Source organism: Phyllobates terribilis, unplaced genomic scaffold (assembly GCF_046119375.1).
Source record: "Phyllobates terribilis strain yellow unplaced genomic scaffold, ASM4611937v1 Scaffold_737__1_contigs__length_740118, whole genome shotgun sequence".
Classification (NCBI taxonomy): Eukaryota; Metazoa; Chordata; class Amphibia; order Anura; family Dendrobatidae; genus Phyllobates; species Phyllobates terribilis.
In genome coordinates this window covers 269373-293101 of record NW_027363497.1, presented here as the reverse complement: position 1 = coordinate 293101, position 23729 = coordinate 269373, and the positions used below count along the sequence as shown (strand labels likewise).

General features: G+C 44.0%; 14 non-coding genes across 14 annotated transcripts; all 14 read left to right on the top strand.

Moving 5' to 3' along the window:
• The first annotated feature begins 520 nt into the window (after positions 1–520).
• On the top strand, positions 521–711 carry LOC141238120 (U2 spliceosomal RNA). Its single transcript, XR_012303614.1, has one exon. It is a non-coding gene; the product is annotated as a U2 spliceosomal RNA (small nuclear RNA).
• Positions 712–1834: 1123 nt separating this feature from the next.
• On the top strand, positions 1835–2025 carry LOC141238119 (U2 spliceosomal RNA). Its single transcript, XR_012303613.1, has one exon. It is a non-coding gene; the product is annotated as a U2 spliceosomal RNA (small nuclear RNA).
• Positions 2026–3144: 1119 nt separating this feature from the next.
• LOC141238118 (U2 spliceosomal RNA) lies at positions 3145–3335 on the top strand. The gene has a single exon (XR_012303612.1). It is a non-coding gene; the product is annotated as a U2 spliceosomal RNA (small nuclear RNA).
• A 1118-nt stretch (positions 3336–4453) lies between these two features.
• LOC141238117 (U2 spliceosomal RNA) lies at positions 4454–4644 on the top strand. The gene has a single exon (XR_012303611.1). It is a non-coding gene; the product is annotated as a U2 spliceosomal RNA (small nuclear RNA).
• Positions 4645–5763: 1119 nt separating this feature from the next.
• On the top strand, positions 5764–5954 carry LOC141238116 (U2 spliceosomal RNA). Its single transcript, XR_012303610.1, has one exon. It is a non-coding gene; the product is annotated as a U2 spliceosomal RNA (small nuclear RNA).
• Positions 5955–12347: 6393 nt separating this feature from the next.
• Positions 12348–12541, top strand: LOC141237973 (U2 spliceosomal RNA). The gene has a single exon (XR_012303489.1). It is a non-coding gene; the product is annotated as a U2 spliceosomal RNA (small nuclear RNA).
• Positions 12542–13668: 1127 nt separating this feature from the next.
• Positions 13669–13859, top strand: LOC141238115 (U2 spliceosomal RNA). The gene has a single exon (XR_012303609.1). It is a non-coding gene; the product is annotated as a U2 spliceosomal RNA (small nuclear RNA).
• Positions 13860–14978: 1119 nt separating this feature from the next.
• On the top strand, positions 14979–15169 carry LOC141238443 (U2 spliceosomal RNA). Its single transcript, XR_012303928.1, has one exon. It is a non-coding gene; the product is annotated as a U2 spliceosomal RNA (small nuclear RNA).
• Positions 15170–16290: 1121 nt separating this feature from the next.
• LOC141238423 (U2 spliceosomal RNA) lies at positions 16291–16481 on the top strand. Its single transcript, XR_012303909.1, has one exon. It is a non-coding gene; the product is annotated as a U2 spliceosomal RNA (small nuclear RNA).
• A 1125-nt stretch (positions 16482–17606) lies between these two features.
• Positions 17607–17797, top strand: LOC141238114 (U2 spliceosomal RNA). Its single transcript, XR_012303608.1, has one exon. It is a non-coding gene; the product is annotated as a U2 spliceosomal RNA (small nuclear RNA).
• Positions 17798–18914: 1117 nt separating this feature from the next.
• Positions 18915–19105, top strand: LOC141238112 (U2 spliceosomal RNA). Its single transcript, XR_012303607.1, has one exon. It is a non-coding gene; the product is annotated as a U2 spliceosomal RNA (small nuclear RNA).
• A 1115-nt stretch (positions 19106–20220) lies between these two features.
• Positions 20221–20411, top strand: LOC141238405 (U2 spliceosomal RNA). The gene has a single exon (XR_012303892.1). It is a non-coding gene; the product is annotated as a U2 spliceosomal RNA (small nuclear RNA).
• A 1119-nt stretch (positions 20412–21530) lies between these two features.
• On the top strand, positions 21531–21721 carry LOC141238110 (U2 spliceosomal RNA). Its single transcript, XR_012303605.1, has one exon. It is a non-coding gene; the product is annotated as a U2 spliceosomal RNA (small nuclear RNA).
• Positions 21722–22840: 1119 nt separating this feature from the next.
• On the top strand, positions 22841–23031 carry LOC141238429 (U2 spliceosomal RNA). The gene has a single exon (XR_012303915.1). It is a non-coding gene; the product is annotated as a U2 spliceosomal RNA (small nuclear RNA).
• Positions 23032–23729: the final 698 nt, after the last annotated feature.

Here is a 23729-nt window from a genome sequence, read left to right as displayed (position 1 = left end):
CTGTTGCTTATGGCGGTCTCTGTGAGCTTCTCAGTGACATTCAGCCATCCAGGTATCCCGCCTGCAGTAGACGGAATGTGGCAATGGAACGCTGGCTGCGCGTGTCATAATAGGCTCTGAGCCTTTATATACCTGCGCACAGCAGCAGCCACCTTCAGTCTGCTGCTGGACAGCCAGCAGCAGCAGCAGCAGCAGGAGAGGTAATTAATCAGCAACCCTCCTGCTAAGGGTAGACAGCTGCTCGTTCCACCCCCCCCCCCGCCTTAATTGGTTCTCCTCCCTTCCAACGGTGTTGAGGCGGGTGGGAACAGCCGGGGGTTGAGGGTACTGTGCTAAAAGAGATGGAGTTATGCAGATCTAAAACGCGTGGATTGCAGCAGCAGCAAGCCGAAAAGTGCAGGCATGTGAGGGATCTAGAGGTTGACAGCATGTCTTCTTAACGGGAGTCCAGGTGGCCATCTCCACAAATGGACTTTTCAGAATCCTTGGGTGGCACCGTAGTCGGAAACCAATTCTGGTTATCGCTTCTCGGCCTTTTGGCTAAGATCAAGTGTAGTATCTGTTCTTATCAGTTTAATATCTGATACGTCCCCTATCTGGGGACCATATATTAAATGGATTTTTAGAACAGGGAGATGGAAAAAGAGCTTGCTCTGTCCACTCCACGCATTGACCTGGTATTGCAGTATCTCCAGGACCGGTGCACCCCTTCTTTAATGCAGTTTCTAAAATCAGAAAGAATTGAATTCAATGCTTTTTGTTCATTTGGCTTGTTTGTCGGATTTTGGGATGGACTCTTTGGCTTTGCTTTTCTTCTCCTCATTGGATTTTTCATGTTAAAAGTTGCAGAAGCCAGATGACAAGCTCATTTTGGTTCAACTTCAGCAACTGTGCATTGCATTGCCATGTAATGTAATGCAATGCTATCTATCTAGCTCTCCCTCTATACTTCCTTTTGGATAAACAGACATATTAGGCAAGCATTTTGGAGCTTTCACCTAAATAACTACAGGTGGTGAGATAAGCTGCACAATATAATTGACCTTTCAGTATATTGTTGCACACACACCATCTATTTAGCAAATGCCCTTGTTATCAACAGCAGCCTTTTAAACTCACCTGAGCTAACAGGTATGTGAGCTGGTTACTCTGCTGCGCTTAAAATTTCTTTTTTGGTTTGCTACAATGCCTTTTCTGAAACGTTGTCTCCCTCTGCTGGAACACTGACTTCTTTCATTTAATGCCTGCAGACTATAAAAGAGAAACCAACCCAAAAAGTTTGGTTGATTAGTCTGTGGCATTCTTTTAAACTGTTGCTTATGGCGGTCTCTGTGAGCTTCTCAGTGACATTCAGCCATCCAGGTATCCCGCCTGCAGTAGACGGAATGTGGCAATGGAACGCTGGCTGCGCGTGTCATAATAGGCTCTGAGCCTTTATATACCTGCGCACAGCAGCAGCCACCTTCAGTCTGCTGCTGGACAGCCAGCAGCAGCAGCAGCAGGAGAGGTAATTAATCAGCAACCCTCCTGCTAAGGGTAGACAGCTGCTCGTTCCACCCCCCCCCCCCCCCCCCGCCTTAATTGGTTCTCCTCCCTTCCAACGGTGTTGAGGCGGGTGGGAACAGCCGGGGGTTGAGGGTACTGTGCTAAAAGAGGTGGAGTTATGCAGATCTAAAACGCGTGGATTGCAGCAGCAGCAAGCCGAAAAGTGCAGGCATGTGAGGGATCTAGAGGTTGACAGCATGTCTTCTTAACGGGAGTCCAGGTGGCCATCTCCACAAATGGACTTTTCAGAATCCTTGGGTGGCACCGTAGTCGGAAACCAATTCTGGTTATCGCTTCTCGGCCTTTTGGCTAAGATCAAGTGTAGTATCTGTTCTTATCAGTTTAATATCTGATACGTCCCCTATCTGGGGACCATATATTAAATGGATTTTTAGAACAGGGAGATGGAAAAAGAGCTTGCTCTGTCCACTCCACGCATTGACCTGGTATTGCAGTATCTCCAGGACCGGTGCACCCCTTCTTTAATGCAGTTTCTAAAATCAGAAAGAATTGAATTCAATGCTTTTTGTTCATTTGGCTTGTTTGTCGGATTATGGGATGGACTCTTTGGCTTTGCTTTTCTTCTCCTCATTGGATTTTTCATGTTAAAAGTTGCAGAAGCCAGATGACAAGCTCATTTTGGTTCAACTTCAGCAACTGTGCATTGCATTGCCATGTAATGTAATGCAATGCTATCTATCTAGCTCTCCCTCTATACTTCCTTTTGGATAAACAGACATATTAGGCAAGCATTTTGGAGCTTTCACCTAAATAACTACAGGTGGTGAGATAAGCTGCACAATATAATTGACCTTTCAGTATATTGTTGCACACACACCATCTATTTAGCAAATGCCCTTGTTATCAACAGCAGCCTTTTAAACTCACCTGAGCTAACAGGTATGTGAGCTGGTTACTTTGCTGCGCTTAAAATTTCTTTTTTGGTTTGCTACAATGCCTTTTCTGAAACATTGTCTCCCTCTGCTGGAACACTGACTTCTTTCATTTAATGCCTGCAGACTATAAAAGAGAAACCAACCCAAAAAGTTTGGTTGATTAGTCTGTGGCATTCTTTTAAACTGTTGCTTATGGCGGTCTCTGTGAGCTTCTCAGTGACATTCAGCCATCCAGGTATCCCGCCTGCAGTAGACGGAATGTGGCAATGGAACGCTGGCTGCGCGTGTCATAATAGGCTCTGAGCCTTTATATACCTGCGCACAGCAGCAGCCACCTTCAGTCTGCTGCTGGACAGCCAGCAGCAGCAGCAGCAGCAGGAGAGGTAATTAATCAGCAACCCTCCTGCTAAGGGTAGACAGCTGCTCGTTCCACCCCCCCCCCCGCCTTAATTGGTTCTCCTCCCTTCCAACGGTGTTGAGGCGGGTGGGAACAGCCGGGGGTTGAGGGTACTGTGCTAAAAGAGGTGGAGTTATGCAGATCTAAAACGCGTGGATTGCAGCAGCAGCAAGCCGAAAAGTGCAGGCATGTGAGGGATCTAGAGGTTGACAGCATGTCTTCTTAACGGGAGTCCAGGTGGCCATCTCCACAAATGGACTTTTCAGAATCCTTGGGTGGCACCGTAGTCGGAAACCAATTCTGGTTATCGCTTCTCGGCCTTTTGGCTAAGATCAAGTGTAGTATCTGTTCTTATCAGTTTAATATCTGATACGTCCCCTATCTGGGGACCATATATTAAATGGATTTTTAGAACAGGGAGATGGAAAAAGAGCTTGCTCTGTCCACTCCACGCATTGACCTGGTATTGCAGTATCTCCAGGACCGGTGCACCCCTTCTTTAATGCAGTTTCTAAAATCAGAAAGAATTGAATTCAATGCTTTTTGTTCATTTGGCTTGTTTGTCGGATTTTGGGATGGACTCTTTGGCTTTGCTTTTCTTCTCCTCATTGGATTTTTCATGTTAAAAGTTGCAGAAGCCAGATGACAAGCTCATTTTGGTTCAACTTCAGCAACTGTGCATTGCATTGCCATGTAATGTAATGCAATGCTATCTATCTAGCTCTCCCTCTATACTTCCTTTTGGATAAACAGACATATTAGGCAAGCATTTTGGAGCTTTCACCTAAATAACTACAGGTGGTGAGATAAGCTGCACAATATAATTGACCTTTCAGTATATTGTTGCACACACACCATCTATTTAGCAAATGCCCTTGTTATCAACAGCAGCCTTTTAAACTCACCTGAGCTAACAGGTATGTGAGCTGGTTACTCTGCTGCGCTTAAAATTTCTTTTTTGGTTTGCTACAATGCCTTTTCTGAAACGTTGTCTCCCTCTGCTGGAACACTGACTTCTTTCATTTAATGCCTGCAGACTATAAAAGAGAAACCAACCCAAAAAGTTTGGTTGATTAGTCTGTGGCATTCTTTTAAACTGTTGCTTATGGCGGTCTCTGTGAGCTTCTCAGTGACATTCAGCCATCCAGGTATCCCGCCTGCAGTAGACGGAATGTGGCAATGGAACGCTGGCTGCGCGTGTCATAATAGGCTCTGAGCCTTTATATACCTGCGCACAGCAGCAGCCACCTTCAGTCTGCTGCTGGACAGCCAGCAGCAGCAGCAGCAGGAGAGGTAATTAATCAGCAACCCTCCTGCTAAGGGTAGACAGCTGCTCGTTCCACCCCCCCCCCCCCGCCTTAATTGGTTCTCCTCCCTTCCAACGGTGTTGAGGCGGGTGGGAACAGCCGGGGGTTGAGGGTACTGTGCTAAAAGAGGTGGAGTTATGCAGATCTAAAACGCGTGGATTGCAGCAGCAGCAAGCCGAAAAGTGCAGGCATGTGAGGGATCTAGAGGTTGACAGCATGTCTTCTTAACGGGAGTCCAGGTGGCCATCTCCACAAATGGACTTTTCAGAATCCTTGGGTGGCACCGTAGTCGGAAACCAATTCTGGTTATCGCTTCTCGGCCTTTTGGCTAAGATCAAGTGTAGTATCTGTTCTTATCAGTTTAATATCTGATACGTCCCCTATCTGGGGACCATATATTAAATGGATTTTTAGAACAGGGAGATGGAAAAAGAGCTTGCTCTGTCCACTCCACGCATTGACCTGGTATTGCAGTATCTCCAGGACCGGTGCACCCCTTCTTTAATGCAGTTTCTAAAATCAGAAAGAATTGAATTCAATGCTTTTTGTTCATTTGGCTTGTTTGTCGGATTTTGGGATGGACTCTTTGGCTTTGCTTTTCTTCTCCTCATTGGATTTTTCATGTTAAAAGTTGCAGAAGCCAGATGACAAGCTCATTTTGGTTCAACTTCAGCAACTGTGCATTGCATTGCCATGTAATGTAATGCAATGCTATCTATCTAGCTCTCCCTCTATACTTCCTTTTGGATAAACAGACATATTAGGCAAGCATTTTGGAGCTTTCACCTAAATAACTACAGGTGGTGAGATAAGCTGCACAATATAATTGACCTTTCAGTATATTGTTGCACACACACCATCTATTTAGCAAATGCCCTTGTTATCAACAGCAGCCTTTTAAACTCACCTGAGCTAACAGGTATGTGAGCTGGTTACTCTGCTGCGCTTAAAATTTCTTTTTTGGTTTGCTACAATGCCTTTTCTGAAACGTTGTCTCCCTCTGCTGGAACACTGACTTCTTTCATTTAATGCCTGCAGACTATAAAAGAGAAACCAACCCAAAAAGTTTGGTTGATTAGTCTGTGGCATTCTTTTAAACTGTTGCTTATGGCGGTCTCTGTGAGCTTCTCAGTGACATTCAGCCATCCAGGTATCCCGCCTGCAGTAGACGGAATGTGGCAATGGAACGCTGGCTGCGCGTGTCATAATAGGCTCTGAGCCTTTATATACCTGCGCACAGCAGCAGCCACCTTCAGTCTGCTGCTGGACAGCCAGCAGCAGCAGCAGCAGCAGGAGAGGTAATTAATCAGCAACCCTCCTGCTAAGGGTAGACAGCTGCTCGTTCCACCCCCCCCCCCGCCTTAATTGGTTCTCCTCCCTTCCAACGGTGTTGAGGCGGGTGGGAACAGCCGGGGGTTGAGGGTACTGTGCTAAAAGAGGTGGAGTTATGCAGATCTAAAACGCGTGGATTGCAGCAGCAGCAAGCCGAAAAGTGCAGGCATGTGAGGGATCTAGAGGTTGACAGCATGTCTTCTTAACGGGAGTCCAGGTGGCCATCTCCACAAATGGACTTTTCAGAATCCTTGGGTGGCACCGTAGTCGGAAACCAATTCTGGTTATCGCTTCTCGGCCTTTTGGCTAAGATCAAGTGTAGTATCTGTTCTTATCAGTTTAATATCTGATACGTCCCCTATCTGGGGACCATATATTAAATGGATTTTTAGAACAGGGAGATGGAAAAAGAGCTTGCTCTGTCCACTCCACGCATTGACCTGGTATTGCAGTATCTCCAGGACCGGTGCACCCCTTCTTTAATGCAGTTTCTAAAATCAGAAAGAATTGAATTCAATGCTTTTTGTTCATTTGGCTTGTTTGTCGGATTTTGGGATGGACTCTTTGGCTTTGCTTTTCTTCTCCTCATTGGATTTTTCATGTTAAAAGTTGCAGAAGCCAGATGACAAGCTCATTTTGGTTCAACTTCAGCAACTGTGCATTGCATTGCCATGTAATGTAATGCAATGCTATCTATCTAGCTCTCCCTCTATACTTCCTTTTGGATAAACAGACATATTAGGCAAGCATTTTGGAGCTTTCACCTAAATAACTACAGGTGGTGAGATAAGCTGCACAATATAATTGACCTTTCAGTATATTGTTGCACACACACCATCTATTTAGCAAATGCCCTTGTTATCAACAGCAGCCTTTTAAACTCACCTGAGCTAACAGGTATGTGAGCTGGTTACTCTGCTGCGCTTAAAATTTCTTTTTTGGTTTGCTACAATGCCTTTTCTGAAACGTTGTCTCCCTCTGCTGGAACACTGACTTCTTTCATTTAATGCCTGCAGACTATAAAAGAGAAACCAACCCAAAAAGTTTGGTTGATTAGTCTGTGGCATTCTTTTAAACTGTTGCTTATGGCGGTCTCTGTGAGCTTCTCAGTGACATTCAGCCATCCAGGTATCCCGCCTGCAGTAGACGGAATGTGGCAATGGAACGCTGGCTGCGCGTGTCATAATAGGCTCTGAGCCTTTATATACCTGCGCACAGCAGCAGCCACCTTCAGTCTGCTGCTGGACAGCCAGCAGCAGCAGCAGCAGCAGGAGAGGTAATTAATCAGCAACCCTCCTGCTAAGGGTAGACAGCTGCTCGTTCCACCCCCCCCCCGCCTTAATTGGTTCTCCTCCCTTCCAACGGTGTTGAGGCGGGTGGGAACAGCCGGGGGTTGAGGGTACTGTGCTAAAAGAGGTGGAGTTATGCAGATCTAAAACGCGTGGATTGCAGCAGCAGCAAGCCGAAAAGTGCAGGCATGTGAGGGATCTAGAGGTTGACAGCATGTCTTCTTAACGGGAGTCCAGGTGGCCATCTCCACAAATGGACTTTTCAGAATCCTTGGGTGGCACCGTAGTCGGAAACCAATTCTGGTTATCGCTTCTCGGCCTTTTGGCTACGATCAAGTGCTTTATTGCAGGAGATTGTGGTTGAAGGGCACTCGGGTACCCCTCTCCTTGGCCTGGCAGGATCGTCCACTTTGGTGGACTTAACCTGCTTGCTGCTATTAGGGAGAGGGCTTAGTCCCAGGGTAACGAGTTGCGATCCCCCAGCTTCCAGGTGTTTTTCGCTGCAAGAACACTGGGAGCGCAGATTGCAAGCGGCTGCAATTTGCAACCTTGTTGCGTTTTTCCATGGAGGTTGACCCTAACCTCGTGCCTCTTTATGCGAGGCTAAAAAACTCTATCCGAGTTCACTTCACGGCGGGTGGCTCGGATATGAGGAAATTAGGGTATGTAGTCCAGGACGTGCTCAGGAACCTTCTTGGCGTACAAAGGAATGAAATTCTCTCCATCCAGGATTATCCCAGAAGAGGTGACTATGACATCACATTCACCGGAGAAGGTATTTTTAGAGATGTACTAGAAAAGTTAAAAAAAGTTGAAAATAGTCCTGTTTTGAAAGGGATACAAATTGTTGAGCACGTCCTGGATGAGGTAAGACTGGTTATTGTAAAAATATTTTCGCCCTTTGTTTCTGCTCCAGAAGTAATGTCATTTCTAGCAATTTATTTTAAAAGTGTTAAATGTATTGGGAAGATATTAAACGAATATAACATATGGACATCTAAGTGGAAATTCCTTGTGAAGTGTACAAGAGATCCAAATACACCAGGTGGTATACGGCTCCCCCCTGCCCGTTTCAAAATTGGGCAAACAAATGGGGATTTCTTCTTTTCTGGGATGCCAGTATATTGCAGAAATTGTGGGCGCTATGGTCATTCAAAAGAAAACTGTCATGTATCATGTAGAAATTGTGCTAGTGAAGAACATGAGACAAAAGAATGCCCTAAGGAAAAGAAATGCAGTTTTTGCCAGACTCCAGGTCACTTTTATTTTTCTTGCCCTCACAGATTTCGGGAAGATGAGCAAAAGGGGAAGTCCAAGACGTCCGACCAAGGACCAAAAGATCAGACCACCCCTCAGGAGGAGGAACAACAACCTGGAGCCTCTGGAGATAATAAGGGCGTACCAAATAGTGAAGTGTCTCCAGAGTCTATGACAGGTAAAATACCAAATCCCAAAACCTGGCTGCAGGACCTGCGGGAGTCCAAAAGGAGGGCTGAGAAGGAGCAGAAGGGCACTACTGGTAAGGTCAAAAGGGACCGGCAAAAGGCCGACACAGAAGCCCATGCCCAGTCTGGGTCTCCTAGTGCTGAGGGCGCTGAGTGGATAAAGGTGGGTCCTAAGAAAAAGAAAAAGGGTGGTTCGGAGGAGGCAGCAGGAGGTGAACAGATGGACACTTCTCCAGAAGGGGACGTGGACGCTGGACCCTCAGGGGTTTCGGTCTCCGCTGCTACAGGTGGGGACCGGGATCTTGCTGCCTCTGAAGAGTCAGAGGCTCTGCCTTGTGCGCAACCTCCTCCTATAGGACGACCTTCTACAGGTCAAACAGGGGCGGCGGAACCCCTCGGGGACCCACCTGATGAGGAACTGCATGGCCAGCCAATGGAGACCCAGCGGGTTCTGCCAGCCAGCCCTCCGAGCTATGCCAGTGTAGCGTCGGGTTTATATAAATGTGGTAATCTTTCCTCCTCCACGGAGACTCTCGTGACGATACTATCAGATGAGGAGGGAGGCGCAAGCCCAGTGGTCTGATCAGGTTCATCGGACAGGTAAATCCGTTGCTCTTAGTTACCTAAGTAAAATTTCTACATTTTCTAATGATGGCTGAACTCAAAGGTATTTCCCTCAACGTGAGAGGCATAAAATCTAACACGAGAAGAACTGCTCTTTTTAATTTTTTTACGTGTTTTACTGCATCTGTATTTTTTCTGCAAGAATGTAATATCCCACATGAAATGTCATATCAAAAATATAAAGATGAGTGGAAGTGTGGGCCATCTGTCTGGTCCGGATCGAATGCTGCAGGATCAGCGGGTGTAGCCATACTTTTTAAAGGGAACGTTTTAATTGATTTTATTCAGGAAATTTTACCAGGTCATATTTTATTAGTGAAAGCTTTTATTGATGGTATTAGATGGCAGTTTTTAAATTTTTATGGATCCCCAGAGAAAAATGAAAGAGCCGAAATGCTTGATCTTTTACCATTATTTATTAATAACTCTGAACCTTTTATCTTAGCAGGGGATTTTAATTGTGTTTTAAAAGGTGAAAACCGGCGCTCCAGCTCTGTAAGCAGGAACTACGATAAAACCTCAGGTATGCTACATGATATAGTCAAAGATGCTAAATTGATAGACATATATAAAGAGTGTCATAGTGACAGCCCAGAGGACGCCGGTTTCACTTGGAGCAATGCTAATTGTAGCTCTAGGATTGATTTTATTTTTGGTTCAGATAAAACAATACCTGCCAAATGTGAAGTTTTAACTAATATATTTTCAGACCATAAACTTTTATCCTTTACCATAAAAGTAAATGACAACAAAAAATGTGGTAAGAAAAGCTGGAAAATGAACGTATCCCTTTTAACTGACCCGCAGATTTTATCAGATTTTATTGAGTTTTATAGGAAATGTAGAAAAGGGAAAAAAACAAATGAGACTATGAGTGTATGGTGGGATAGAATGAAAGTAAAAATAAAAGACTTTTTTATTAAAAAGAGTATATGTAGAGCCAAAGAAAAATATGAAGAATATAGAATTTTAAATACCCGCCTACAAACATTATTTAAGCTCAGAGACAATGGGATAGATGTACAAGTTGATATTTCAAACTTAAAAGAAGAGATTTCAAAATGGCTAGAACAAAAAGGAAAAGAGATAATTTTTCGTTCTAGAGTACAACATATAGAAGAAAATGAAAAGTGTTCCAGATATTTTTTTAGGAAAAATAAAAAAGAAAAAGTGATAATTGACCATATAGATGGTGAGAATAATATAAAAAATATGCTGGGTAAAGTTGAGGTTTTTTTTTCTAATCTTTTTAATGGAAAAAATATAGATAATAAATTAATGGATGATTCGCTGCAAGGACTAACAGCTGTTTTAGATCCCGCATCCCAAGAGTTTTTATCCCAAGTTTTAACGGAACAAGAAGTGTTAAAAACTATTAAAAGTTTTAAAACTGGAAAGGTCCCTGGTCCTGATGGCATCCCAATAGAATTTTATGTATGTTTTTATGATATTTTAAAAGATGATTTGTTTTATTTGTTTACTGAGGTTTTTAATAATAAGGTTTTATTAAATTCCTGGAAGAAAGGTGAAGTCTCCCTCCTATACAAAAAAGGTGATAAATCAAAATTAGAAAACTGGAGACCAATAACACTTTTAAATTGTGACTATAAAATAATGGCTAAAATTTGTGCAAATCGTCTAAAAGAAGTCATCAGCAAAGTTATTCATTCTAATCAAGTGTGTGGGGTGCCGGGGCGCAGTATATGGGACAATCTGAATTTAGTGAAAGACTGTATTGAGGATGTGAAAGACAGAAAGGGGAAAATGGCGATTTTATCTATTGATTTTGAAAAAGCATTTGACCGTGTCTCACACTTTTATCTTTTTAAAGTTTTAGAGAAAATGGGCATACCAGAAGGGTTTTTACTATCGCTTAAAGCATTTTACAAGGATTGTACAAGTAAGATTTTAGTGAATGGTTTTAAGACACAAGAGGTATTTTTACGGTCAGGGGTGAAACAGGGATGCCCTCTGTCCCCCCTACTGTTTATCTGTGCACTGGAACCAATGTTATGTGCAATACGCCAAAATAAACAGATATGCGGTGTCCCTCTGCCTGGAAGCGGTGGTTTGGAGGCCAAGGTTGTAGGCTACATGGATGACGTGGCGGTCTTGTGTACAGATGCACCATCACTTACGGCCACTCTCCATCAAGTGCAATCCTTTTGCCTAGCTTCTGGTTTTAAAATCAATTTTAATAAGTGTAACATTTTAAGTGTTGGGGGGATGATTTTACGTGATGTACCAATTAATGTCTCCGAATCCATTTCCATTTTAGGTATATCATTCACTGAAAATAATGATGGTTATAATAGTTGGGAAACTGTTACACAGAAAGTAAATACGAAAATATGTATGTGGAACATGAGGAGACTTACAATGGAGGGTAAAGTATTGGTTTTAAAGATGGTGATTTTACCTCTTTTATTGTATCTTAGCATGGTTTTCCCCCCGCCTGTTAATGTTTTAAAAAAGATAACCAAAACCTGCTTTACCTTCTTTTGGAACTCAAAAATGGAAAAGCTGAAAAGAGAAATCGTGATGAAATCAAAAGTAAAAGGTGGTAAAGATTTTCCAGATTTTAATAGGTTTCTTTTAATCCATCTGTTCGTTTACTGTTTTAATGCCCTTTTTAAGAATCACTATTGGTCCTTTTTTATGCGTTTTAATACAGGATTTTTTATGAGAAAGTTTGGATGGTATGAAGTTAATATATCTGTGCCCCATGCTTTTAATTTGTCGACGCATTATGAGATTTTAAGGAAAATAGTGTCCGATTTTAATTTAGGGACTAAGAAAATAGAGGAATTAAGAAATAGTAAGAAACTAATTAAAGAAATACGTAAAAGTGAGGAAATATGTAATGTTGACAGATATGATGATGACAAATCTATGTCTATCTGGAAAATGATTAACGTTTTTTATCTTTTTAATGAACAGAGAGATCTGGCTTGGAGTTGCATGCACCGCTGTCTTCCTTGCCGGGCATTCCAATACAGAAGAGGATTTGTGAGGTCTGCCATCTGCCCAAGAACCGGATGCCAAGACGAGGAAACGGTGGAACATCTATTATGGACATGTAATTTTGCAAAGGATTTCTGGAGAAGACTGCTCCCCCTACTGGAAAGGGTGGCAGACCTCAAGGACTTTACATATAAAACTGTGCTATACGGACTTATGGAATGCCCCACAATGGACCAGTACACAATGGCTTGGAAGACAGTGAACTGCGCCAAGTCATCTCTCTGGAAAGCGCGCAACATTGCTATTTTTAAACAAGATGTTTTATCAGTGAATGATGTTTTAAGTTTATGTTTATGTGAAATGTATACTTATTATTTAATTGACAAAAAGAAGAATGTACATATTTCCAAAAAATGGCTTGTTGACCAATGGAACCTAATTATTTAAAATCTTTGTATTTTTTTGTTTTGTAAATTTCATTTGTCTTTTAACGTTTGGTATTTGTGTAATTATGCTTGTAATTTGTTAAAGTTTTAATAAACGGTTTTATCCCTCTGCAGGGGATAGCCAAATTAAAAAAAAAAAAAAATCTGTTCTTATCAGTTTAATATCTGATACGTCCCCTATCTGGGGACCATATATTAAATGGATTTTTAGAACAGGGAGATCGAAAAAGAGCTTGCTCTGTCCACTCCACGCATTGACCTGGTATTGCAGTATCTCCAGGACCGGTGCACCCCTTCTTTAATGCAGTTTCTAAAATCAGAAAGAATTGAATTCAATGCTTTTTGTTCATTTGGCTTGTTTGTCGGATTTTGGGATGGACTCTTTGGCTTTGCTTTTCTTCTCCTCATTGGATTTTTCATGTTAAAAGTTGCAGAAGCCAGATGACAAGCTCATTTTGGTTCAACTTCAGCAACTGTGCATTGCATTGCCATGTAATGTAATGCAATGCTATCTATCTAGCTCTCCCTCTATACTTCCTTTTGGATAAACAGACATATTAGGCAAGCATTTTGGAGCTTTCACCTAAATAACTACAGGTGGTGAGATAAGCTGCACAATATAATTGACCTTTCAGTATATTGTTGCACACACACCATCTATTTAGCAAATGCCCTTGTTATCAACAGCAGCCTTTTAAACTCACCTGAGCTAACAGGTATGTGAGCTGGTTACTCTGCTGCGCTTAAAATTTCTTTTTTGGTTTGCTACAATGCCTTTTCTGAAACGTTGTCTCCCTCTGCTGGAACACTGACTTCTTTCATTTAATGCCTGCAGACTATAAAAGAGAAACCAACCCAAAAAGTTTGGTTGATTAGTCTGTGGCATTCTTTTAAACTGTTGCTTATGGCGGTCTCTGTGAGCTTCTCAGTGACATTCAGCCATCCAGGTATCCCGCCTGCAGTAGACGGAATGTGGCAATGGAACGCTGGCTGCGCGTGTCATAATAGGCTCTGAGCCTTTATATACCTGCGCACAGCAGCAGCCACCTTCAGTCTGCTGCTGGACAGCCAGCAGCAGCAGCAGCATCAGCAGGAGAGGTAATTAATCAGCAACCCTCCTGCTAAGGGTAGACAGCTGCTCGTTCCACCACCCCCCCCCCCCCGCCTTAATTGGTTCTCCTCCCTTCCAACGGTGTTGAGGCGGGTGGGAACAGCCGGGGGTTGAGGGTACTGTGCTAAAAGAGGTGGAGTTATGCAGATCTAAAACGCGTGGATTGCAGCAGCAGCAAGCCGAAAAGTGCAGGCATGTGAGGGATCTAGAGGTTGACAGCATGTCTTCTTAACGGGAGTCCAGGTGGCCATCTCCACAAATGGACTTTTCAGAATCCTTGGGTGGCACCGTAGTCGGAAACCAATTCTGGTTATCGCTTCTCGGCCTTTTGGCTAAGATCAAGTGTAGTATCTGTTCTTATCAGTTTAATATCTGATACGTCCCCTATCTGGGGACCATATATTAAATGGATTTTTAGAACAGGGAGATGGAAAAAGAGCTTGCTCTGTCCACTCCACGCATTGACCTGGTATTGCAGTATCTCCAGGACCGGTGCACCCCTTCTTTAATGCAGTTTCTAAAATCAGAAAGAATTGAATTCAATGCTTTTTGTTCATTTGGCTTGTTTGTCGGATTTTGGGATGGACTCTTTGGCTTTGCTTTTCTTCTCCTCATTGGATTTTTCATGTTAAAAGTTGCAGAAGCCAGATGACAAGCTCATTTTGGTTCAACTTCAGCAACTGTGCATTGCATTGCCATGTAATGTAATGCAATGCTATCTATCTAGCTCTCCCTCTATACTTCCTTTTGGATAAACAGACATATTAGGCAAGCATTTTGGAGCTTTCACCTAAATAACTACAGGTGGTGAGATAAGCTGCACAATATAATTGACCTTTCAGTATATTGTTGCACACACACCATCTATTTAGCAAATGCCCTTGTTATCAACAGCAGCCTTTTAAACTCACCTGAGCTAACAGGTATGTGAGCTGGTTACTCTGCTGCGCTTAAAATTTCTTTTTTGGTTTGCTACAATGCCTTTTCTGAAACGTTGTCTCCCTCTGCTGGAACACTGACTTCTTTCATTTAATGCCTGCAGACTATAAAAGAGAAACCAACCCAAAAAGTTTGGTTGATTAGTCTGTGGCATTCTTTTAAACTGTTGCTTATGGCGGTCTCTGTGAGCTTCTCAGTGACATTCAGCCATCCAGGTATCCCGCCTGCAGTAGACGGAATGTGGCAATGGAACGCTGGCTGCGCGTGTCATAATAGGCTCTGAGCCTTTATATACCTGCGCACAGCAGCAGCCACCTTCAGTCTGCTGCTGGACAGCCAGCAGCAGCAGCAGCAGCAGGAGAGGTAATTAATCAGCAACCCTCCTGCTAAGGGTAGACAGCTGCTCGTTCCACCCCCCCCCCCGCCTTAATTGGTTCTCCTCCCTTCCAACGGTGTTGAGGCGGGTGGGAACAGCCGGGGGTTGAGGGTACTGTGCTAAAAGAGGTGGAGTTATGCAGATCTAAAACGCGTGGATTGCAGCAGCAGCAAGCCGAAAAGTGCAGGCATGTGAGGGATCTAGAGGTTGACAGCATGTCTTCTTAACGGGAGTCCAGGTGGCCATCTCCACAAATGGACTTTTCAGAATCCTTGGGTGGCACCGTAGTCGGAAACCAATTCTGGTTATCGCTTCTCGGCCTTTTGGCTAAGATCAAGTGTAGTATCTGTTCTTATCAGTTTAATATCTGATACGTCCCCTATCTGGGGACCATATATTAAATGGATTTTTAGAACAGGGAGATGGAAAAAGAGCTTGCTCTGTCCACTCCACGCATTTACCTGGTATTGCAGTATCTCCAGGACCGGTGCACCCCTTCTTTAATGCAGTTTCTAAAGTCAGAAAGAATTGAATTCAATGCTTTTTGTTCATTTGGCTTGTTTGTCGGATTTTGGGATGGACTCTTTGGCTTTGCTTTTCTTCTCCTCATTGGATTTTTCATGTTAAAAGTTGCAGAAGCCAGATGACAAGCTCATTTTGGTTCAACTTCAGCAACTGTGCATTGCATTGCCATGTAATGTAATGCAATGCTATCTATCTAGCTCTCCCTCTATACTTCCTTTTGGATAAACAGACATATTAGGCAAGCATTTTGGAGCTTTCACCTAAATAACTACAGGTGGTGAGATAAGCTGCACAATATAATTGACCTTTCAGTATATTGTTGCACACACACCATCTATTTAGCAAATGCCCTTGTTATCAACAGCAGCCTTTTAAACTCACCTGAGCTAACAGGTATGTGAGCTGGTTACTCTGCTGCGCTTAAAATTTCTTTTTTGGTTTGCTACAATGCCTTTTCTGAAACGTTGTCTCCCTCTGCTGGAACACTGACTTCTTTCATTTAATGCCTGCAGACTATAAAAGAGAAACCAACCCAAAAAGTTTGGTTGATTAGTCTGTGGCATTCTTTTAAACTGTTGCTTATGGCGGTCTCTGTGAGCTTCTCAGTGACATTCAGCCATCCAGGTATCCCGCCTGCAGTAGACGGAATGTGGCAATGGAACGCTGGCTGCGCGTGTCATAATAGGCTCTGAGCCTTTATATACCTGCGCACAGCAGCAGCCACCTTCAGTCTGCTGCTGGACAGCCAGCAGCAGCAGCAGCAGGAGAGGTAATTAATCAGCAACCCTCCTGCTAAGGGTAGACAGCTGCTCGTTCCACCCCCCCACCCCCCCCGCCTTAATTGGTTCTCCTCCCTTCCAACGGTGTTGAGGCGGGTGGGAACAGCCGGGGGTTGAGGGTACTGTGCTAAAAGAGGTGGAGTTATGCAGATCTAAAACGCGTGGATTGCAGCAGCAGCAAGCCGAAAAGTGCAGGCATGTGAGGGATCTAGAGGTTGACAGCATGTCTTCTTAACGGGAGTCCAGGTGGCCATCTCCACAAATGGACTTTTCAGAATCCTTGGGTGGCACCGTAGTCGGAAACCAATTCTGGTTATCGCTTCTCGGCCTTTTGGCTAAGATCAAGTGTAGTATCTGTTCTTATCAGTTTAATATCTGATACGTCCCCTATCTGGGGACCATATATTAAATGGATTTATAGAACAGGGAGATGGAAAAAGAGCTTGCTCTGTCCACTCCACGCATTGACCTGGTATTGCAGTATCTCCAGGACCGGTGCACCCCTTCTTTAATGCAGTTTCTAAAATCAGAAAGAATTGAATTCAATGCTTTTTGTTCATTTGGCTTGTTTGTCGGATTTTGGGATGGACTCTTTGGCTTTGCTTTTCTTCTCCTCATTGGATTTTTCATGTTAAAAGTTGCAGAAGCCAAATGACAAGCTCATTTTGGTTCAACTTCAGCAACTGTGCATTGCATTGCCATGTAATGTAATGCAATGCTATCTATCTAGCTCTCCCTCTATACTTCCTTTTGGATAAACAGACATATTAGGCAAGCATTTTGGAGCTTTCACCTAAATAACTACAGGTGGTGAGATAAGCTGCACAATATAATTGACCTTTCAGTATATTGTTGCACACACACCATCTATTTAGCAAATGCCCTTGTTATCAACAGCAGCCTTTTAAACTCACCTGAGCTAACAGGTATGTGAGCTGGTTACTCTGCTGCGCTTAAAATTTCTTTTTTGGTTTGCTACAATGCCTTTTCTGAAACGTTGTCTCCCTCTGCTGGAACACTGACTTCTTTCATTTAATGCCTGCAGACTATAAAAGAGAAACCAACCCAAAAAGTTGGGTTGATTAGTCTGTGGCATTCTTTTAAACTGTTGCTTATGGCGGTCTCTGTGAGCTTCTCAGTGACATTCAGCCATCCAGGTATCCCGCCTGCAGTAGACGGAATGTGGCAATGGAACGCTGGCTGCGCGTGTCATAATAGGCTCTGAGCCTTTATATACCTGCGCACAGCAGCAGCCACCTTCAGTCTGCTGCTGGACAGCCAGCAGCAGCAGCAGCAGCAGGAGAGGTAATTAATCAGCAACCCTCCTGCTAAGGGTAGACAGCTGCTCGTTCCACCCCCCCACCCCCCCCCGCCTTAATTGGTTCTCCTCCCTTCCAACGGTGTTGAGGCGGGTGGGAACAGCCGGGGGTTGAGGGTACTGTGCTAAAAGAGGTGGAGTTATGCAGATCTAAAACGCGTGGATTGCAGCAGCAGCAAGCCGAAAAGTGCAGGCATGTGAGGGATCTAGAGGTTGACAGCATGTCTTCTTAACGGGAGTCCAGGTGGCCATCTCCACAAATGGACTTTTCAGAATCCTTGGGTGGCACCGTAGTCGGAAACCAATTCTGGTTATCGCTTCTCGGCCTTTTGGCTAAGATCAAGTGTAGTATCTGTTCTTATCAGTTTAATATCTGATACGTCCCCTATCTGGGGACCATATATTAAATGGATTTTTAGAACAGGGAGATGGAAAAAGAGCTTGCTCTGTCCACTCCACGCATTGACCTGGTATTGCAGTATCTCCAGGACCGGTGCACCCCTTCTTTAATGCAGTTTCTAAAATCAGAAAGAATTGAATTCAATGCTTTTTGTTCATTTGGCTTGTTTGTCGGATTTTGGGATGGACACTTTGGCTTTGCTTTTCTTCTCCTCATTGGATTTTTCATGTTAAAAGTTGCAGAAGCCAGATGACAAGCTCATTTTGGTTCAACTTCAGCAACTGTGCATTGCATTGCCATGTAATGTAATGCAATGCTATCTATCTAGCTCTCCCTCTATACTTCCTTTTGGATAAACAGACATATTAGGCAAGCATTTTGGAGCTTTCACCTAAATAACTACAGGTGGTGAGATAAGCTGCACAATATAATTGACCTTTCAGTATATTGTTGCACACACACCATCTATTTAGCAAATGCCCTTGTTATCAACAGCAGCCTTTTAAACTCACCTGAGCTAACAGGTATGTGAGCTGGTTACTCTGCTGCGCTTAAAATTTCTTTTTTGGTTTGCTACAATGCCTTTTCTGAAACGTTGTCTCCCTCTGCTGGAACACTGACTTCTTTCATTTAATGCCTGCAGACTATAAAAGAGAAACCAACCCAAAAAGTTTGGTTGATTAGTCTGTGGCATTCTTTTAAACTGTTGCTTATGGCGGTCTCTGTGAGCTTCTCAGTGACATTCAGCCATCCAGGTATCCCGCCTGCAGTAGACGGAATGTGGCAATGGAACGCTGGCTGCGCGTGTCATAATAGGCTCTGAGCATTTATATACCTGCGCACAGCAGCAGCCACCTTCAGTCTGCTGCTGGACAGCCAGCAGCAGCAGCAGCAGCAGGAGAGGTAATTAATCAGCAACCCTCCTGCTAAGGGTAGACAGCTGCTCGTTCCACCCCCCCCCGCCTTAATTGGTTCTCCTCCCTTCCAACGGTGTTGAGGCGGGTGGGAACAGCCGGGGGTTGAGGGTACTGTGCTAAAAGAGGTGGAGTTATGCAGATCTAAAACGCGTGGATTGCAGCAGCAGCAAGCCGAAAAGTGCAGGCATGTGAGGGATCTAGAGGTTGACAGCATGTCTTCTTAACGGGAGTCCAGGTGGCCATCTCCACAAATGGACTTTTCAGAATCCTTGGGTGGCACCGTAGTCGGAAACCAATTCTGGTTATCGCTTCTCGGCCTTTTGGCTAAGATCAAGTGTAGTATCTGTTCTTATCAGTTTAATATCTGATACGTCCCCTATCTGGGGACCATATATTAAATGGATTTTTAGAACAGGGAGATGGAAAAAGAGCTTGCTCTGTCCACTCCACGCATTGACCTGGTATTGCAGTATCTCCAGGACCGGTGCACCCCTTCTTTAATGCAGTTTCTAAAATCAGAAAGAATTGAATTCAATGCTTTTTGTTCATTTGGCTTGTTTGTCGGATTTTGGGATGGACTCTTTGGCTTTGCTTTTCTTCTCCTCATTGGATTTTTCATGTTAAAAGTTGCAGAAGCCAGATGACAAGCTCATTTTGGTTCAACTTCAGCAACTGTGCGTTGCATTGCCATGTAATGTAATGCAATGCTATCTATCTAGCTCTCCCTCTATACTTCCTTTTGGATAAACAGACATATTAGGCAAGCATTTTGGAGCTTTCACCTAAATAACTACAGGTGGTGAGATAAGCTGCACAATATAATTGACCTTTCAGTATATTGTTGCACACACACCATCTATTTAGCAAATGCCCTTGTTATCAACAGCAGCCTTTTAAACTCACCTGAGCTAACAGGTATGTGAGCTGGTTACTCTGCTGCGCTTAAAATTTCTTTTTTGGTTTGCTACAATGCCTTTTCTGAAACGTTGTCTCCCTCTGCTGGAACACTGACTTCTTTCATTTAATGCCTGCAGACTATAAAAGAGAAACCAACCCAAAAAGTTTGGTTGATTAGTCTGTGGCATTCTTTTAAACTGTTGCTTATGGCGGTCTCTGTGAGCTTCTCAGTGACATTCAGCCATCCAGGTATCCCGCCTGCAGTAGACGGAATGTGGCAATGGAACGCTGGCTGCGCGTGTCATAATAGGCTCTGAGCCTTTATATACCTGCGCACAGCAGCAGCCACCTTCAGTCTGCTGCTGGACAGCCAGCAGCAGCAGCAGCAGCAGGAGAGGTAATTAATCAGCAACCCTCCTGCTAAGGGTAGACAGCTGCTCGTTCCACCCCCCCGCCTTAATTGGTTCTCCTCCCTTCCAACGGTGTTGAGGCGGGTGGGAACAGCCGGGGGTTGAGGGTACTGTGCTAAAAGAGGTGGAGTTATGCAGATCTAAAACGCGTGGATTGCAGCAGCAGCAAGCCGAAAAGTGCAGGCATGTGAGGGATCTAGAGGTTGACAGCATGTCTTCTTAACGGGAGTCCAGGTGGCCATCTCCACAAATGGACTTTTCAGAATCCTTGGGTGGCACCGTAGTCGGAAACCAATTCTGGTTATCGCTTCTCAGCCTTTTGGCTAAGATCAAGTGTAGTATCTGTTCTTATCAGTTTAATATCTGATACGTCCCCTATCTGGGGACCATATATTAAATGGATTTTTAGAACAGGGAGATGGAAAAAGAGCTTGCTCTGTCCACTCCACGCATTGACCTGGTATTGCAGTATCTCCAGGACCGGTGCACCCCTTCTTTAATGCAGTTTCTAAAATCAGAAAGAATTGAATTCAATGCTTTTTGTTCATTTGGCTTGTTTGTCGGATTTTGGGATGGACTCTTTGGCTTTGCTTTTCTTCTTCTCATTGGATTTTTCATGTTAAAAGTTGCAGAAGCCAGATGACAAGCTCATTTTGGTTCAACTTCAGCAACTGTGCATTGCATTGCCATGTAATGTAATGCAATGCTATCTATCTAGCTCTCCCTCTATACTTCCTTTTGGATAAACAGACATATTAGGCAAGCATTTTGGAGCTTTCACCTAAATAACTACAGGTGGTGAGATAAGCTGCACAATATAATTGACCTTTCAGTATATTGTTGCACACACACCATCTATTTAGCAAATGCCCTTGTTATCAACAGCAGCCTTTTAAACTCACCTGAGCTAACAGGTATGTGAGCTGGTTACTCTGCTGCGCTTAAAATTTCTTTTTTGGTTTGCTACAATGCCTTTTCTGAAACGTTGTCTCCCTCTGCTGGAACACTGACTTCTTTCATTTAATGCCTGCAGACTATAAAAGAGAAACCAACCCAAAAAGTTTGGTTGATTAGTCTGTGGCATTCTTTTAAACTGTTGCTTATGGCGGTCTCTGTGAGCTTCTCAGTGACATTCAGCCATCCAGGTATCCCGCCTGCAGTAGACGGAATGTGGCAATGGAACGCTGGCTGCGCGTGTCATAATAGGCTCTGAGCCTTTATATACCTGCGCACAGCAGCAGCCACCTTCAGTCTGCTGCTGGACAGCCAGCAGCAGCAGCAGCAGCAGGAGAGGTAATTAATCAGCAACCCTCCTGCTAAGGGTAGACAGCTGCTCGTTCCACCCCCCCCCCCGCCTTAATTGGTTCTCCTCCCTTCCAACGGTGTTGAGGCGGGTGGGAACAGCCGGGGGTTGAGGGTACTGTGCTAAAAGAGGTGGAGTTATGCAGATCTAAAACGCGTGGATTGCAGCAGCAGCAAGCCGAAAAGTGCAGGCATGTGAGGGATCTAGAGGTTGACAGCATGTCTTCTTAACGGGAGTCCAGGTGGCCATCTCCACAAATGGACTTTTCAGAATCCTTGGGTGGCACCGTAGTCGGAAACCAATTCTGGTTATCGCTTCTCGGCCTTTTGGCTAAGATCAAGTGTAGTATCTGTTCTTATCAGTTTAATATCTGATACGTCCCCTATCTGGGGACCATATATTAAATGGATTTTTAGAACAGGGAGATGGAAAAAGAGCTTGCTCTGTCCACTCCACGCATTGACCTGGTATTGCAGTATCTCCAGGACCGGTGCACCCCTTCTTTAATGCAGTTTCTAAAATCAGAAAGAATTGAATTCAATGCTTTTTGTTCATTTGGCTTGTTTGTCGGATTTTGGGATGGACTCTTTGGCTTTGCTTTTCTTCTCCTCATTGGATTTTTCATGTTAAAAGTTGCAGAAGCCAGATGACAAGCTCATTTTGGTTCAACTTCAGCAACTGTGCATTGCATTGCCATGTAATGTAATGCAATGCTATCTATCTAGCTCTCCCTCTATACTTCCTTTTGGATAAACAGACATATTAGGCAAGCATTTTGGAGCTTTCACCTAAATAACTACAGGTGGTGAGATAAGCTGCACAATATAATTGACCTTTCAGTATATTGTTGCACACACACCATCTATTTAGCAAATGCCCTTGTTATCAACAGCAGCCTTTTAAACTCACCTGAGCTAACAGGTATGTGAGCTGGTTACTCTGCTGCGCTTAAAATTTCTTTTTTGGTTTGCTACAATGCCTTTTCTGAAACGTTGTCTCCCTCTGCTGGAACACTGACTTCTTTCATTTAATGCCTGCAGACTATAAAAGAGAAACCAACCCAAAAAGTTTGGTTGATTAGTCTGTGGCATTCTTTTAAACTGTTGCTTATGGCGGTCTCTGTGAGCTTCTCAGTGACATTCAGCCATCCAGGTATCCCGCCTGCAGTAGACGGAATGTGGCAATGGAACGCTGGCTGCGCGTGTCATAATAGGCTCTGAGCCTTTATATACCTGCGCACAGCAGCAGCCACCTTCAGTCTGCTGCTGGACAGCCAGCAGCAGCAGCAGCAGCAGGAGAGGTAATTAATCAGCAACCCTCCTGCTAAGGGTAGACAGCTGCTCGTTCCACCCCCCCCCCCGCCTTAATTGGTTCTCCTCCCTTCCAACGGTGTTGAGGCGGGTGGGAACAGCCGGGGGTTGAGGGTACTGTGCTAAAAGAGGTGGAGTTATGCAGATCTAAAACGCGTGGATTGCAGCAGCAGCAAGCCGAAAAGTGCAGGCATGTGAGGGATCTAGAGGTTGACAGCATGTCTTCTTAACGGGAGTCCAGGTGGCCATCTCCACAAATGGACTTTTCAGAATCCTTGGGTGGCACCGTAGTCGGAAACCAATTCTGGTTATCGCTTCTCGGCCTTTTGGCTAAGATCAAGTGTAGTATCTGTTCTTATCAGTTTAATATCTGATACGTCTCCTATCTGGGGACCATATATTAAATGGATTTTTAGAACAGGGAGATGGAAAAAGAGCTTGCTCTGTCCACTCCACGCATTGACCTGGTATTGCAGTATCTCCAGGACCGGTGCACCCCTTCTTTAATGCAGTTTCTAAAATCAGAAAGAATTGAATTCAATGCTTTTTGTTCATTTGGCTTGATTGTCGGATTTTGGGATGGACTCTTTGGCTTTGCTTTTCTTCTCCTCATTGGATTTTTCATGTTAAAAGTTGCAGAAGCCAGATGACAAGCTCATTTTGGTTCAACTTCAGCAACTGTGCATTGCATTGCCATGTAATGTAATGCAATGCTATCTATCTAGCTCTCCCTCTATACTTCCTTTTGGATAAACAGACATATTAGGCAAGCATTTTGGAGCTTTCACCTAAATAACTACAGGTGGTGAGATAAGCTGCACAATATAATTGACCTTTCAGTATATTGTTGCACACACACCATCTATTTAGCAAATGCCCTTGTTATCAACAGCAGCCTTTTAAACTCACCTGAGCTAACAGGTATGTGAGCTGGTTACTCTGCTGCGCTTAAAATTTCTTTTTTGGTTTGCTACAATGCCTTTTCTGAAACGTTGTCTCCCTCTGCTGGAACACTGACTTCTTTCATTTAATGCCTGCAGACTATAAAAGAGAAACCAACCCAAAAAGTTGGGTTGATTAGTCTGTGGCATTCTTTTAAACTGTTGCTTATGGCGGTCTCTGTGAGCTTCTCAGTGACATTCAGCCATCCAGGTATCCCGCCTGCAGTAGACGGAATGTGGCAATGGAACGCTGGCTGC